Source organism: Ruditapes philippinarum, unplaced genomic scaffold (genome assembly GCF_026571515.1).
Source record: "Ruditapes philippinarum isolate M1 unplaced genomic scaffold, ASM2657151v2 ctg853_1_1_1_1, whole genome shotgun sequence".
In the NCBI taxonomy this organism is placed as follows: Eukaryota; Metazoa; Mollusca; class Bivalvia; order Venerida; family Veneridae; genus Ruditapes; species Ruditapes philippinarum.
Genome location: NW_026863406.1, coordinates 47,997 through 62,734, shown reverse-complemented (window position 1 = coordinate 62,734; position 14,738 = coordinate 47,997). Strand labels below are relative to the sequence as shown.

The 14,738-nt window shown below is 33.2% G+C and overlaps 1 long non-coding RNA gene across 1 annotated transcript; it reads left to right on the top strand.

The window, feature by feature from the left end:
- Positions 1–5,429: 5,429 nt before the first annotated feature.
- On the top strand, positions 5,430–13,950 carry LOC132722034 (uncharacterized). Its single transcript, XR_009624563.1, has 4 exons — positions 5,430–5,566; positions 8,968–9,023; positions 11,881–11,968; positions 13,795–13,950. It is a non-coding gene; the product is annotated as an uncharacterized LOC132722034 (long non-coding RNA).
- Positions 13,951–14,738: the final 788 nt, after the last annotated feature.

The window sequence follows — 14,738 nt, the reverse complement described above, 5'->3', positions numbered from 1 at the left end:
ATGCCTTTTAGCATCTTTATAAAAAGTCTTCACATATACACTTTAGTCTTTGTCTGAAAATAGAAAACTGAAAAAGCCTCATTTACGTCTTTGAAAAGCACAACTCTCTGATGTAAAACTGACGTGGCATCTTAAAATCAAGGACCTATAACTTAAAACCTCTCTGAGTATCTTCAAAATATTTTCTGTTTAGTTTTTTTTTTACATGGTTGTTGCGTGGCTATCACATGACATTTAAGCATACTACATGGTGCAGGTATATGTGCTCTAAGATGTTTTGTTTCCTAATATTCATTTTCATATTAGTAATTTGTGTATTTACATGACTTACAAAGGTTATGGCAATTTATATGAAATTACCCTAAGTAACGAAATATTCAGTGTAAATATCTGTTCCTATGCATTAATTGTTTTGATACATGTTTGTCCGAAACTAAGCTTGTATATGTTGTCCTTCTACCCACTACAGAGTCAAGCAAATTATATGTTAGTAAACATAAGTTGATGACATCATTGGAACTTCTAGTTAAAAATAAACAGCTCATGAATTAAAAGTTTGAGGTTAGATTGAGTGTGAGATTAGATACTTAAACAATAAAGTATTCTAATATGAGAATAATAAATGGACGTAGAGTTATTTTTCAATAACGGGACAAGCACGTTAAAGTGACCATATAACAATGAATGATGGTCGGACATACGGCTTTTAAGTCAGCAATTGAAAATAAATGTATCCAAAAGTTAATAACAAGCAAAATAGTTTAAACCAAGTTATGATTTACAGCTAGAATTGAACAACTAATAGATAAAAGGTAATAAAAAATTGCAAGAAATACCGGTTACATAAAATGCATGCCATATGGTTCTGTAACATAACATTTCCTTGTCAAAGTGCTTTTAGAGTATTAATTATAAAAAAATGACAATTTCAATATTCGTAAATTAACTTTTACATTTTTAACAATCATTAAAAGAATTTCATGTTACATAAATATTTTGATATAAATTACTTTTAGATTCTCAACTGATAAATTTTACAACTGCAGTATAAACATGTCATAGTGGTCAAAATGAAATATTATCACCTTTCAATTTTAATACTTTATGGCTTGATTATCAATTTCCTAGTCTATTTATCAAACAAGCCATACTTGATTATCTTATGGCATTTATTGCTAATAGAGCTTAAGGCTTAATCACTATGACAACATTTTGTAGTTTTTTTTATATTTTAAATAAGTCTTATTTTGAATCGGAACTTACAACATCTAAAGTCTTATCTAGAATTTCGGACGTATATAACATCTAGTCTATACTTTGAAATTATATTTAGTTAATTCAGGTGTTAGCTTTATTGTAATATTTGTGGACTATTATAATCTATTTTATAATTTGATGAACTATTCCAGTGATAAATTAAAAAAGAATTAAATTGAACTTGACATTTTGTGTTGTGTCATTTATAAAATAGATAAATACAGAATCCCTAAAGAAAGCCCAACACGGCAAAATTGAAAATGTTGCAGGCTCGGTTTGATTGAGCCTGTTCATGGACGGTACTGGAAAGTGCAAGTTACCGTCCACGCCCCCTAGCACCGGCTTAAGCAGAATTCAACATTTAACATGAACTGGTAAAATTTACAATTTTGAAACATCCGCAGATGTGTTCATATGGCGGTTATCATGGAACCTTCAATGTGACACGGTAGTGCCATTCCATGAAAAGCGGCATATGGTCCCCAAGTAAAAAAATGCGTGTGCCCTAAACGAGAAAACAATGGGCGGAACTAAATAAAATGGAATTTTGAAAGGGGATCTGAGGTTATGAAGCCTGCGTATCACAGAGAGGACGTCAAAAGACAAATTTAAAAAGCAGGCAACATATCCTAAGGGTGATTCAACATTATTCAAGTAGGAATATTGGAACCACCCAACTAGAAAGTGCCAAAAAGTTGAAACTAAAAATACCACAAGCACAACAATAATGTCGTGCTGAACGATCTTCAAGGATCGAAAATATAACATCATTGATTAAATGTACGGGGAGACTTTTTATAAGTTATATTTAACAAAGAGGATACTGGATGTCACGGTTACAAGAAATAAAATATTAAAATATGATAAACAAGATCAACAAGGAAAGGCGGCGTTAATGAACGCAACCCAACACGACCCAGCAACAAGAACAAGTGGCAAGGAGCCCAGACGGACCCCAAACAAAAATAGGACAGGGCACAAGACAGGCTAATCAGTATCCCACCACAACCAGCCAAGGGTTTCCGTGTAGGGCGCTCACTACACCAGCGAATCTTATTCCCCAAACGACCCCAAAGCGAAGGCTCTGCCGGCGACCCTTGGCTACAGTTCATTGAAAATACTTTGAAATGAAACTAACCGTTATAACATGATGAAATATAACCCCAATTATCCGGTGGTTGCAATTCTAAATTGAGGGGCACTTAATGATTCTCAATATACAAATGTAAGTACAACATCGAGTTAATTGCTATATACCATGAATGATGTCCTGGTAGCACGTAACTCGACTCTGGATCAAGTCATATTTAGGTTTTATAACCGTAAAGTTCCAGTCACATAATGAGCACCATTAGGGCATGTTTACGGTTCTCTCTGCTTCTGGAAATACACAAATAAATTTCCTTCCACTATCACAGCTAACAAATATATGTTTTCATTGCTTCTTTTTAATTCATACAGTGCTCATATGAAAGAAATAAAAATGGCGACGATTGGCAAAGACACGGTCCAACAGATGATTATTATTTTCTGCTTTTATAGAAGTAATTCTGTGTAAATATTCCTTTATTGAATAAGTCTGTAAGAAATTTTTGTCAAGAAAACTATGTTATTTTTTTCCGGATATTAAATATGTACTGTATATTTTCAAATTCGCGCTCAAACATTTAGAGTTGGAAATAATTTTGCGCTTTCCATTAATGCTTAATTGTGAAAATATCAATTATAGGTGAGACTTTTAGATAGCATTTTTAAAAAGGTTTGGATTTTCTTTAGGGATTATTATTTTTTCTATTTTATCCCCACATCAACATTGTTTGTGCCGTGTGGAGGCTGCAAAATGCCGCCCCATACATTCAATTAGAGATGTTATATTTCCTATCTTAAAAATAGTTCAACACGACACTTTTGTTCCGATGAATTCTGCTTAAGCGGGAGCATGGATGGTAGTTTGCCCTCGACAATACCGTCCATGATTAGGCTCAATCAAACCGAGTCTGCAACATTTTCAATTTTGCCGTTTTGGACTTTGGGGATTCTCATTTTCTCTATTTTGTTGTTTTATGTAAATAATTGCTTTCAATATGAAATTTCAGCTTTATCTCAAATTCTATTCTGTTTTATGATGTAAATCTTAGAGATAAGCATTTAAAGATAAAACAAAAACAAAACAAAATGTTGATTAATTATATATAGAATTTAAAATTGACCAAGTCACTTTTAACTACTAACTTCTTATTTTTATTTGAAGAAGCAGTAAGAGACAGCCAAAGAAGTATTCAAACACAATCATGAAACACTCGAGACATGCCAAGAAAGATCAAAAGAAGAGGTTGATCGGAACAGATTGTATCTAAAGGGTTAAACTAAAAGTACTTCATAAAAAGTTTGAATTTAAGCTGCATCTTTTGAAATAAAATATTAAGTATTGTCTTGATTTTTTAGTGAAACTCTGTTACTTTGTTTTATATCTTAAAATATAAATATGGTGGGTTTTCGACATTGAAACTTCAACTGAAGCCGCCACGTCGTATCAACATTCAAATTTCAACGTTGTTTAAACTTTCAAACCCGAATATAAATCCAACGTTATTTCAACGTTGGAATTTGACCATAATTCAACGTTGTTTCAATGTTGATGTGCCTGCTGGGAAGGTACTTGGCAGTTTCAGCTGAGGGTATATGGGAAAATGGTAGGGTTCCTTTTTACAGGTGGTCGGCCCTATGCACATTACACATGTCCGGATGAACTTCATAGTCCAGACTCGTTCCTATATTTATAGGTTCTGTAAGCCATTTTGTAATCTGTCCACGTCTGTTTCACCCTCGTTTGTCGCGTAGAATATTAAGAGGTTAATACACGGCAGGAGAGGGCCGGAAGGTGATAATCGGCCCGCAAAATGAATAATGGACCCGAGGGCTTTAGCCCGAGGGCCATTATTCATTCAGGGCCGATTATCACCTTCCGGCCCTACTCTGACGTGTATTAATGTCTTTAATACACTTGGTAGATCTAATAGTAGCATTTTTAAAAAAGAAAAAAAAAAAACAACAACAACAAATAGAAATCTACTTTGAAGTTCTTTGGTTGAAATTCTTGTGTTCTGTACGGAGATGTTTACTGTTTGTGTGTTCAAAGAAGCAAGTTTTATTTTCATTTTTTTTTTCGGATTGAATTTGTCGTATTATTTCTTCAAATTTCAACAGTAACAAAAATGTGTTTGTACTAAATACGATGTGCTGTCAACCTACTTTCACTTTTACAGTTAACTGTTTCATGACGTAAAATATGACGTCATTGTTTCAGTTTGTGCACGTGCACATGTTCTGCGGGCTGATAACTAGTTCTCGGCCCCGGGCCGCAAACTCATAATAGGTCACGTGACACTCATAATCAGTTGAAATCATAGGCAATTTTGTTACTATATATAGTAACAAGTGTATTAAAGTGTCATCCATCCTCAAATAACCTTGCTTTACTTTTTACCGTTTCTGACATTAATTCTTTATAAATTTATTTCATTGGCAAATTAACAGAAGTACAATGTATGGCCCTAAACTGCGCCTGTCTCTGACTGCGATTGCTCAGAAATGACCTAATTCAGGGTGAAACTTGATAGTTTATGCCAATTATTTGTAATGCATATACATGTATTAATTTGAATTTGTCAACTTTTTCAAAGACCTTTGAAAAGGCCATTTCAATGACATCCGTATGTGGTCCATTGCCTAGGTTATTTAATATTAATTAAAGCAACGATTGACGAAGTAGGGCGATATTCACTTAGCACAGCCTGGAAAAACACCCACCCAAACATTGCCATCAGTAATATAATACACAGCAGAATAAGGCACGAGTATCAAAGGAATAATTTCACAAGTAAAAGCAATGACGTCCCGTAGAGTTGTAGTTTAAGTTGATTTTCAAAGTTTGATAAGATAAATCTTTTGAATGAAGGGACAGAAATGGGAATTACTTAGGTAGGGGTGTATAATGGAGTTTCCTTGAGAAAAAGTTTTTCGTATATAAATGTCTTCTTCGCATTTAAGACTTACCGGGAATCTAATCGGAACAGCTCGGCTATTATTCACTCAATCGCGTCTTTCCGTCTGTCTTTAGCCGTATAATCCGAAGTTTGACGGAAAAGACCGACCTAAGACTGACGGAAATAACCGAAATGTTGCTACTATCTGAAAGCGTTTGTTGATGTTGATCAGTTGAACGTGGTTTTCAGTGGTTTTAACCGGTTTTACTACGTTTTATTATTCATTTCCAGCAAGTTATTGTCAATCATGTCGGGTAGAGAAGGTAAGAATTTTATGAATCTGTTTATTTATTTAGTTAATTTTGATTCTGACTTCTGTTTCTCTCAGGTTTTCTTGTAGATCTATCTTCAGATCATTCGCGCTCTTCGTTTTTCCGGATTACTTATTTAAATTGTAAAAAAAAGCCACACAATGAAAGACGTTTAAACGCTTTTCACTCAAAACAGGCTTAGAAAAGCATAAAAAATACGATTTTCAATTTATTTCAAAGTATATTTCTTAACGGTAATAGGACATTTCGGACAATGGACGTTTCGGACCAGATTTTGGGACACTTCGGTCCATATTTAGGGACATTTCGGACCAGATTTTTGGACATTTCATATATTTATTAAAAAAATCTGTAAAATTATGGATTGTCCAAAAATTTACAGACTGTAGGTAAATATCTTGAAATCTTGACCTGATCTTGTATTATCTGGTAATTTTATTTATTGCTTGTTGCTATGTAACAATTTTTCTTACAATTTTTTTCTTTTGTTCATAATGTCTAAAGGGATATTTTTCTGTATTGAGGGCAAAAAATTACTATTTAGAAATGTTAAGTTCATCTTTGCCAGTTCATTCCTTAGCCCAATGATAATATAAGAATTTAAAGAAAACAGGATACTCGAAATACCTGGCAGTCATCAGTTAATCTATATTATATATCATGTCAAATAAAGACATCAAAATTATAAGACAGTAAAATAGAGTTATTTAAAAGTGGATAAAAGAAGAATACTGAAAACGTTGTTAAAGAAATCTATAAATTGTAATTTACGTAATCAAGAATTGGTTTTAAATTTGCATAATAAGCATCATATGATTGACTGAAATATTTCAAATAGTATGCTCAGACTGGGACTTAAAATATACATATTTTAACTCCCAGGGTCAGATGAGAATTTTATATTTATGGAACCGAACATATTTTGAATATTTGTTCCCATTCAAAGTCCAATAATGAATATATTTAATGTTACGGGCTTGTTAAAGTTTATGATGGTCAAGCATATTACAGATATTGCTAGGAAAACCATAGCAACTTAATAAAATAAAAAAAATATCTAATGTTTTGCCTTTCAAGTTTGCCTTATCAAAAGTTTATCAAATATTTTTCAATTTCATGCTCAATCATTAATAAAAAAATCTCAAACGGTGTAATATTACTAATAATCAATTTAAAATAAAATACAAACAACAATCTGATTTTGCATGTCTGCCATACTGGTTAAGTAAAGCGCTTTACAGATTGATTCCAAATTTTTTGACAGAAAAACATATTCATACAAACTTATATCGGCAAATATTTCATTAAAAAATATTTTGTTTTTGAGACTTTGACTCATTAAATGCTTACATTTAATTAGTCTATCAGATTTAGTTCTTACCGTGATAGCCTTTTCTGTATTGGTTCAGTGTATAAGAATGCTTAAATAAAAGGATTTAAATATGATTTTTCGGATGTTACAGTTTGATTATTTTGTTAGAAAAAGTATTTGTTTAATCTTTTTTACTTTTGATCATCAACAGCTCAAAATTTATGTATTTATAATTTTATAACAGGAGGCTTGTAATATATTGACTCGCTATTGGTCAGCTAGTATTAGCCACTAGCTGATAAGCCCCGCCTAAATTCACCTGGCATCACCTCTATGTAGTATGATTAGTAAATAGATTTAGTAACCAGACGGCTGCGTTGTTTAATCTCTCTACCCATGCTTGTCCAGTAACTATGTTATAGCAGACATTACATTGGCGACGAGGATGGACTTAGGCCAAAAGTATTACAAATAGCACATGAAACACATCAAGGCATAGTGAAAACAAAGCAAATGCTAAGAGAAAAAGTTTATTGGCCTGGCATTGACAACGAAATTGAAATGCTGATTAAAACGTGCTTCCAGTGCCAGCTAGTCTCAAACCCGCCACGACAACTTCCTATCACGCCAACCGAATTACCAGAGACACCCTGGCAAATTGTTGGGATGGATTTAACAGGACCGTTCCCAGGGGGAGAATATATTCTTGTAGTAATAGATTACTACTCTCGTTATCCAGAAGTTGAAATCATGAAATCAATCACTTCAAGATGTATCATTCAAAGACTTATGAAAATATTCGCCACACATGGACTTCCGTCAGTGATTAAAACGGACAATGCACCAAACATGGTATCTCAAGAAATCACAAACTTCTTCACTGCAAACGGAATAAAACACCAACGTGTTACGCCTTATTATCCACAAGCAGCAGGATTGGTAGAAAATTTCAACAAAACAATAGCAAAATGCGTTAAGACTGCTAACAATGGAAAGAAAAACTGGCGAACAGAAATCTACAAATTTTTGATGACATATCGAACAACCCCTCATGTATCCACAGGATCCGCACCTGCATCCCTATTATTCAACAGAACAATTAGGAATAAACTACCGCACTTTGAAAGAAAGAAAAATGACACAAAAGTAAGAAAAATGGACTCATACAAAAAACAAAACATGAAGAAATACGCAGACAGGCAGGCAAATACTCGGATTATAACATATAAACTTGGACAGAAAGTGCTTATTCTAAACAAACATCAAGGAAAATTAGACTCAAAATGGAATAATGAAATATACACTGTTATTGGACAAACGGGAAATCAAGTGAAATTAAAATCAAGACACAATGACATTGTGAGAAGGCATATCACTCAGATCCGTCCATTTTATCAGAGATAAACTGTCAGACACATTCTCAATGAAAACAAACTGACCATACAGACTAACCATTAAACTAAGAAAATTAATGACATGTTTCAGGAAATGATTACTTTAAATTAAATAGCAATAAATGCTATCATTCAAACTGCTAGAGAAAACATTAAGATTAATCAGTGTAACATTATTTCTGAGACTGTTTACAAAATGTCTAAACTTTATTGCTCTGAAAACTTCATGCCTCTTAGATAAATGACCACTATTATTTACAAGTGACATGCTAGATTATGTTCATGATTATAATGCTTTTATTTCAGGGATTTTGAGTTCATGAACTTTTTAAACTACTTGCATGTTATTCTTCTGAGAAAAAGGCGGATGTAATATATTGACTCGCTATTGGTCAGCTAGTATTAGCCACTAGCTGATAAGCCCCGCCTAAATTCACCTGGCATCACCTCTATGTAGTATGATTAGTAAATAGATTTAGTAACCAGACGGCTGCGTTGTTTAATCTCTCTACCCATGCTTGTCCAGTAACTATGTTATAGCAGACATTACAAGGCTTCTCAATGAAAACTGCCATTTTTCGCAATTTGCTCATGGGGTAAAAGGTTAAAAATAATGATTAAATTTTAATCTTAAGCATAAATTTGTATTATATCGATTATTATATGTTGCTGTTGTGTATATCCAGGTGGCAAAAAGAAACCTCTAAAACAGCCAAAGAAGAATAAAGGGGAGATGGATGAGGTAAGATACTCTCTTTATATTAAGTTTCATTTATAACTAGAATAACTTAATTTGTTTAGTTGGTCGAAAACAAAGCTGGGTTAATACTAAATTCTCTGTTGTTTGGTACATAACAAAATAATGGGTTACAATAAATATTGCAAGTGAACATATCAGATTATAAAGTACAGAATGTGCAGTAAAATATAATGAACATATATCAATGTATCAGGGCTCATCCGGAAGGGCGATTCAGGCGAAAACTTCGCCGTGTATATTCCAATTTCGCTCTTCCAATTGATCAAAGAGAAGTCAACATCGCCGATAAAATCTTAATTCCAAATAGTAATTACTTAGCGTTGTAAAGAGCAGAGATTGTATCCGCCCATATGACGACCGCTAATTATCATTATCCAATCAGAGCGTCGCTTTATACTACCCTTCTACCTGTAAGCGAAGCGATAGACCGCCTACTCTAAACAGTAAATAATGAGAGCATCGACCCGAAACGGTATAATTGTGTGATAGTTTGCGAGTTTAATCCGGGATTTGGCGATAATTATACATTGTTTTTTCCCCGATTATCTAAACACGTGCAATCTTCCCTAATTGATATACACGATGCACTTCGATGGTGGGTTTTTAACCCGAGTAAAGGCGATGTGCAATGGATTTTTCACGGCTATCACAAAACTGTTTGTCAATTAAAAATAATCAATTTCATTAATGATCAGCGACCGGATTAAAAACTTAATCATAGTTTTGAGTCTGTTAACATCAAATTTTTACTGTAAATTTGTTATGTCGCTCACGTCATGGCTACAGGGCGAAGTGCCCAAACCTAGCAGTAAAACTAAAAGAAAGTTACGGATTCTGATACATAAACGCGAAAATTTAAGGAAACCATTTCGCAAAAATCTTGCGATTGGTATGTTGTAGACAGTGGGGGTGTTTGGCATTGTTCTGTTTTTAGAAATGCCAAATTTGACACAGTTTACGCACGTGGGCAAGACATCCCGGCTAAACTACATATCGGTCGTATATCATGTTACGTATATAACAACAAAATTTGTCAAGAAGACGAGTTCTTATTGTTTCAATATACATATTTGTTTCAATGTCGTAAATATGACGCTCAGATTAAGATTTATCAATTTTGTAAATTTAAAAAGCATTATTTATAAAGATATAACCGAATTTAACATTTCATGAAAATAAAGGGAGGTAATTAGAAATTAATTTTCTACAATTTCTCAGTCAAATTTTTCAATAAGAAATGAATGTATGTAATTTTAGTGATCAAATATAATGTGCACAAATGTTTGCAGTACATATTTTACATATTCTTTGATGTTTGAAAATTGTTTTATAAGCATAATTATATGCATATAAATCTGACATTACAACATTCAGGACATAAAAGAAATTTCTGTTACCAGAACAGAATAGAACAGATTTTATTAATCAACATCCAAGGTGACTTCATCTTCTAATAAAAGTGAGGAAAGAAAAAATATGAAATTGATTTTATCATCACATCTTTTCTTACACATCATTATCAACAAATGTACATGAAAATATATAAACACATATTTTGAGAAAGCTTATAAATAGCTGATCAATAGATATCAATAATAATTTTTTATATTCATATTTGCAGCTCAAAAACATTTAGATGCTATTGCCAGATCTACTACTAATTAATCTACTTTTAATTAATACTACTATTAATTAATCTACTATTAATTAATTAACTGAAGAAATATTATAAGTGATGTCAATTGTGTTTATATTATATTTAAAGCATGTATAGCCATCATGTTAATGCATACACATTGGGTTGTTTCCCTTCTCCCTAATTTTCGCGAGGAAGTCACTTCTCCCTAAAATTTCCCCCCAGGATGAGCCCTGAATGTATAATGTACTATTCTACCATAATAGTTAAATTTTGTGTGTTCCCTTCAGATTTTCATCTTAATTGTTAAAAGATATACCTATAAATGTAGAAATGTGAATTGTTAAGGATTTTGCCATAATTATTGTGATTTTTGTGCCCCCACGTTAGTGGCGGGCATTTAGATTTACCCTTGTCCGTCCGTTCACTTTTGTGTTTCACATAACTCAAAAAGTATTTGACCTAGTGTCATGAAACTTTACAGGAATGTTGATCAGCATGTGTAGTTGTGCACCTGGGTATTTTCGTGTGGATATTTTTAGTATTTTCAGAGTTATTGCCCTTGACTTAGTAAAATTTTGCAATTTTCAACTTGTGTCGCATGTAACTCAAAAAGTATTTGACCTAGAGTCATGAAACTTTACAGGAATGTTGATCAGCATGTGTAGTTGTGCACCTGGGTATTTTCGTCTGGATATTTTTAGTATTTTCAGAGTTATTGTCCATGACTTAGTAAAATTTTGCAATTTTCAACATGTGTCGCACGTAACTCAAAAAGTATTTGACCTAGAGTCATGTAACTTTACAGGAATATTGATCAGCATGTGCAGTTGTGCACCAGGTATTTTCGTCTGGATTTATTTAGTATTTTCAGAGTTATTGCCCTTCACTTAGAAAATTTTTGCAATTTTCAACTTGTGTCGCAAGTTACTCAAAAAGGATTTGACATAGTCATTAAACCTTATGGGCAGGTTGCTCAGCATAATTATTTAGATTTGCACCTGGGGTTTCGCTTGTGGATTTATCCAGTATTTGTAGAGTTATTTCCCTTGACTTAGTAAAAATGACAGAACAGTGGCGCGATGGGGGCACCCGTGTCCTATGGACACATTTCTAGTTAAATAACAAAATTAATCTACATTTTGTAAGAAAATTAGATATGCCAGATTTGACTATAGTTTACATTTATTTTACTTTTGGCAGGATGAAATGGAGTTCAAACAGAAGCAAAGAGAGCAGCAAAAAGCTTTAGAAGCAGCCAAGGCAAAAGCAGGACAAAAAGGTCCTTTGGGTATGCAAAACATGTTTTTCAAATTCTATAAACTACTGGTTCAAACCATGATTTTTTTAGCTCACCTGAGCATGCTCAGGGTGAGCTTTTAGGATCGATGATTGTCCGTCGGCCTTCGTCCGTTCACATTTAGTTGTTAACACTCTAGCGGTCGCATTTTTGCCACAATCATCGTCAAACTTGGTCAGGATGCTTATCTAGTTGATAGCATGGATGAGTTCTAACATGGGTCATCTCGGATGAAAAACTAGGTCACAAGAGCTAAAAATAGAAAAACCTTGTTAACACTCTAGCAGTCACATTTTTGCCTCAATCATCATCAAACTTGGTCAGGATGCTTGTCTAGGTGATAGCTTGTATGAGTTTAAACCTGCATGGGTCATCTCGAATGAAAAACTAGGTCACAGGAGCTAAAAATAGAAAAATCTTGTTAACACTCTAGTGGTCACACTTTTGACACAAGTGTCATCAAACTTGGTCAGGAAACTTGTCTAGGTAATTGCTCAGATTAGTTTGAACATGGGTCATCTCGGATGAAAAACTAGGTCAAAGGAGCTAAAAATAGAAAAATCTTGTTAACACTCTAGTGGCTACTGTTTTGATCTAAATATCCTGTAAATTGGTCTGAAAGTTTGTTTTGATAATTTCTAAGTCAAGTTCGAACATTGGTCATCTCGGATGAAAAAGTAGGTCACACCGCCCAAATATGGAAAAACCTTGTTAACACTCTAGTGGTCACATTTTCGACTCAATTATCATCAAACTTGGTCAGGATGCTTGTCTAGGTAATTGCTCAGATGAGTTCGAAATCGCATGTGAAACTAGGTCACCAGAGCTAAAAATAGAAAAATCTTCTTAACACTCTACTTGCTACTGTTTTGATCCAATTATCCTGGAAATTGGTCTGAAAGTTTGTTTTGATGATTTCTAGGTCAAGTTTGAATATGGGTCACCTGGGTAAAAAACTAGGTCACACTGCTCAAATATGGATAATCCTTGTTAACACTGTAGTGGTCATGAAACTTGGTCAGAATGCTTGTCTAGGTAATTGTTCGGATGAGTTTGATGGGTCAGGTGAGCGATCTAGGGCCATCATGGCCCTATTGTTTAATTTTATTCTCCAACCACTTTTTGTTAGGGGCAATTTATAGATTTGCACATGCTTTTTATTCCAATTTCTTTACATAGAGCATTTTGTGTGACTGTGACATGTTGCACCAAAAGTGAAACTGATAGAGCAATGAAACTTTGTAGCATGTTCACTAACTCACCTGGGTATTTCGATTCAAAATTATTGGAGATCAGCACATGCCTTCTGATAATCAAAATATAGTTGTATGTGAAGGTGTGAAAGCCTGTCTTAGCCATATTAATCTTTATCATAAACGTCCATTTACAGTGTTAAAAAGTTGTTTAGAACTTTATAAAAGGATTTCTTATGGCCATGTTTATGCTTTGAGTGTGGTACAAAAGAAAATTATACAAGATTAGGAAGGAAGACAATTTGGATGTAACGAGTATATGATATATCCACAGGTGTACACTGTATAATCAGAGTGTTAATGTGAGGACCTTTGATGCCACATATGGCCACCATGTTTAATGTTGTCTGCAGGTTAAATGTTGAAAGATTGCTTAACAGTGAAATAGAAGTAAATAAACTGTAAAATTATTTGGAATGTTTTTGTTTTGATTTTTTTAAAAATTATAAATGCAAATATAATATTCAAGATTTTGACGAACAATGGAAGTAACTGATTATGTAAATTGGTCAATGGAAGTTATAAAGACATTATGATCTTAAATTCTCTATTTTTATGTTGCAGGTGGTGGTGGGATAAAGAAATCTGGCAAGAAGTGATCTTCATCCACAAAATGCACCTTCAATTTGACCTCGATGATTTTTTATTTTTTTATTGGAAGTTTTGGCAATGGCATTGGAGAAATTGAACTGTGCTTCATTGAACTTGTACCTAAAATTCATCAACAATTTTGAATTTCTCTAGGTCATTAGTGTTCAAAAATGTTATTATTAGGTGTTCAGTAATCTGAGATTGTTATATTTTGTTGGCTGTTGTACTTCTTGTGTAGTTCATTTACAGTTTTGACTTTACCCCCATCTAAATCCAGCCTCTAGGCTTACTGATCTGATGTCTCCTGTCTATTATGTTTCATTTGCCATGATTGTGTGGTCTTAAATTGAAGTTAAATAGAAACAAATATATTTCCTTGAAGTTTATATAAATTTTTAGATTCTTAATTGAAATTGGGATATGTACATTTTCTTCTACATTGTATTTTTTGTGCATAGATGTATAAATGTATGATATTAAGGAAAATGTGTAACATTGATTTAACATGCAGTACTATCACGCAATCCTTTTAAAAATATATGTGTAACTGTACATACATAACTTTTTACACAAGCAATTATCATAGTATTGCAAGCAATCCATAAGTCCCCTACCGGTTAGAACCCCATCAACATTCTGAAGGGCCATTGGCCATTCACTAATGTTTCAATTTTTCTCTATTTTAAGTAAATTTGTTGGAAAAGTTCTTTAAAAGTGATCACAGGAAACAGTTTTTATGAACAGACAGACGGACTGAAGGACACTCTAAAGTTAATATTTGAAACATCCCTGTTACCAAAATATAAAATTTTAAAAGCAAAATTCTTAAAGAGGAGATAACTCTTGAATTAAAGATGCAATTTCATAAAAATTTTCAGCTCTTTTGACTAATCACAAATATTGTTTTATTTGCCATG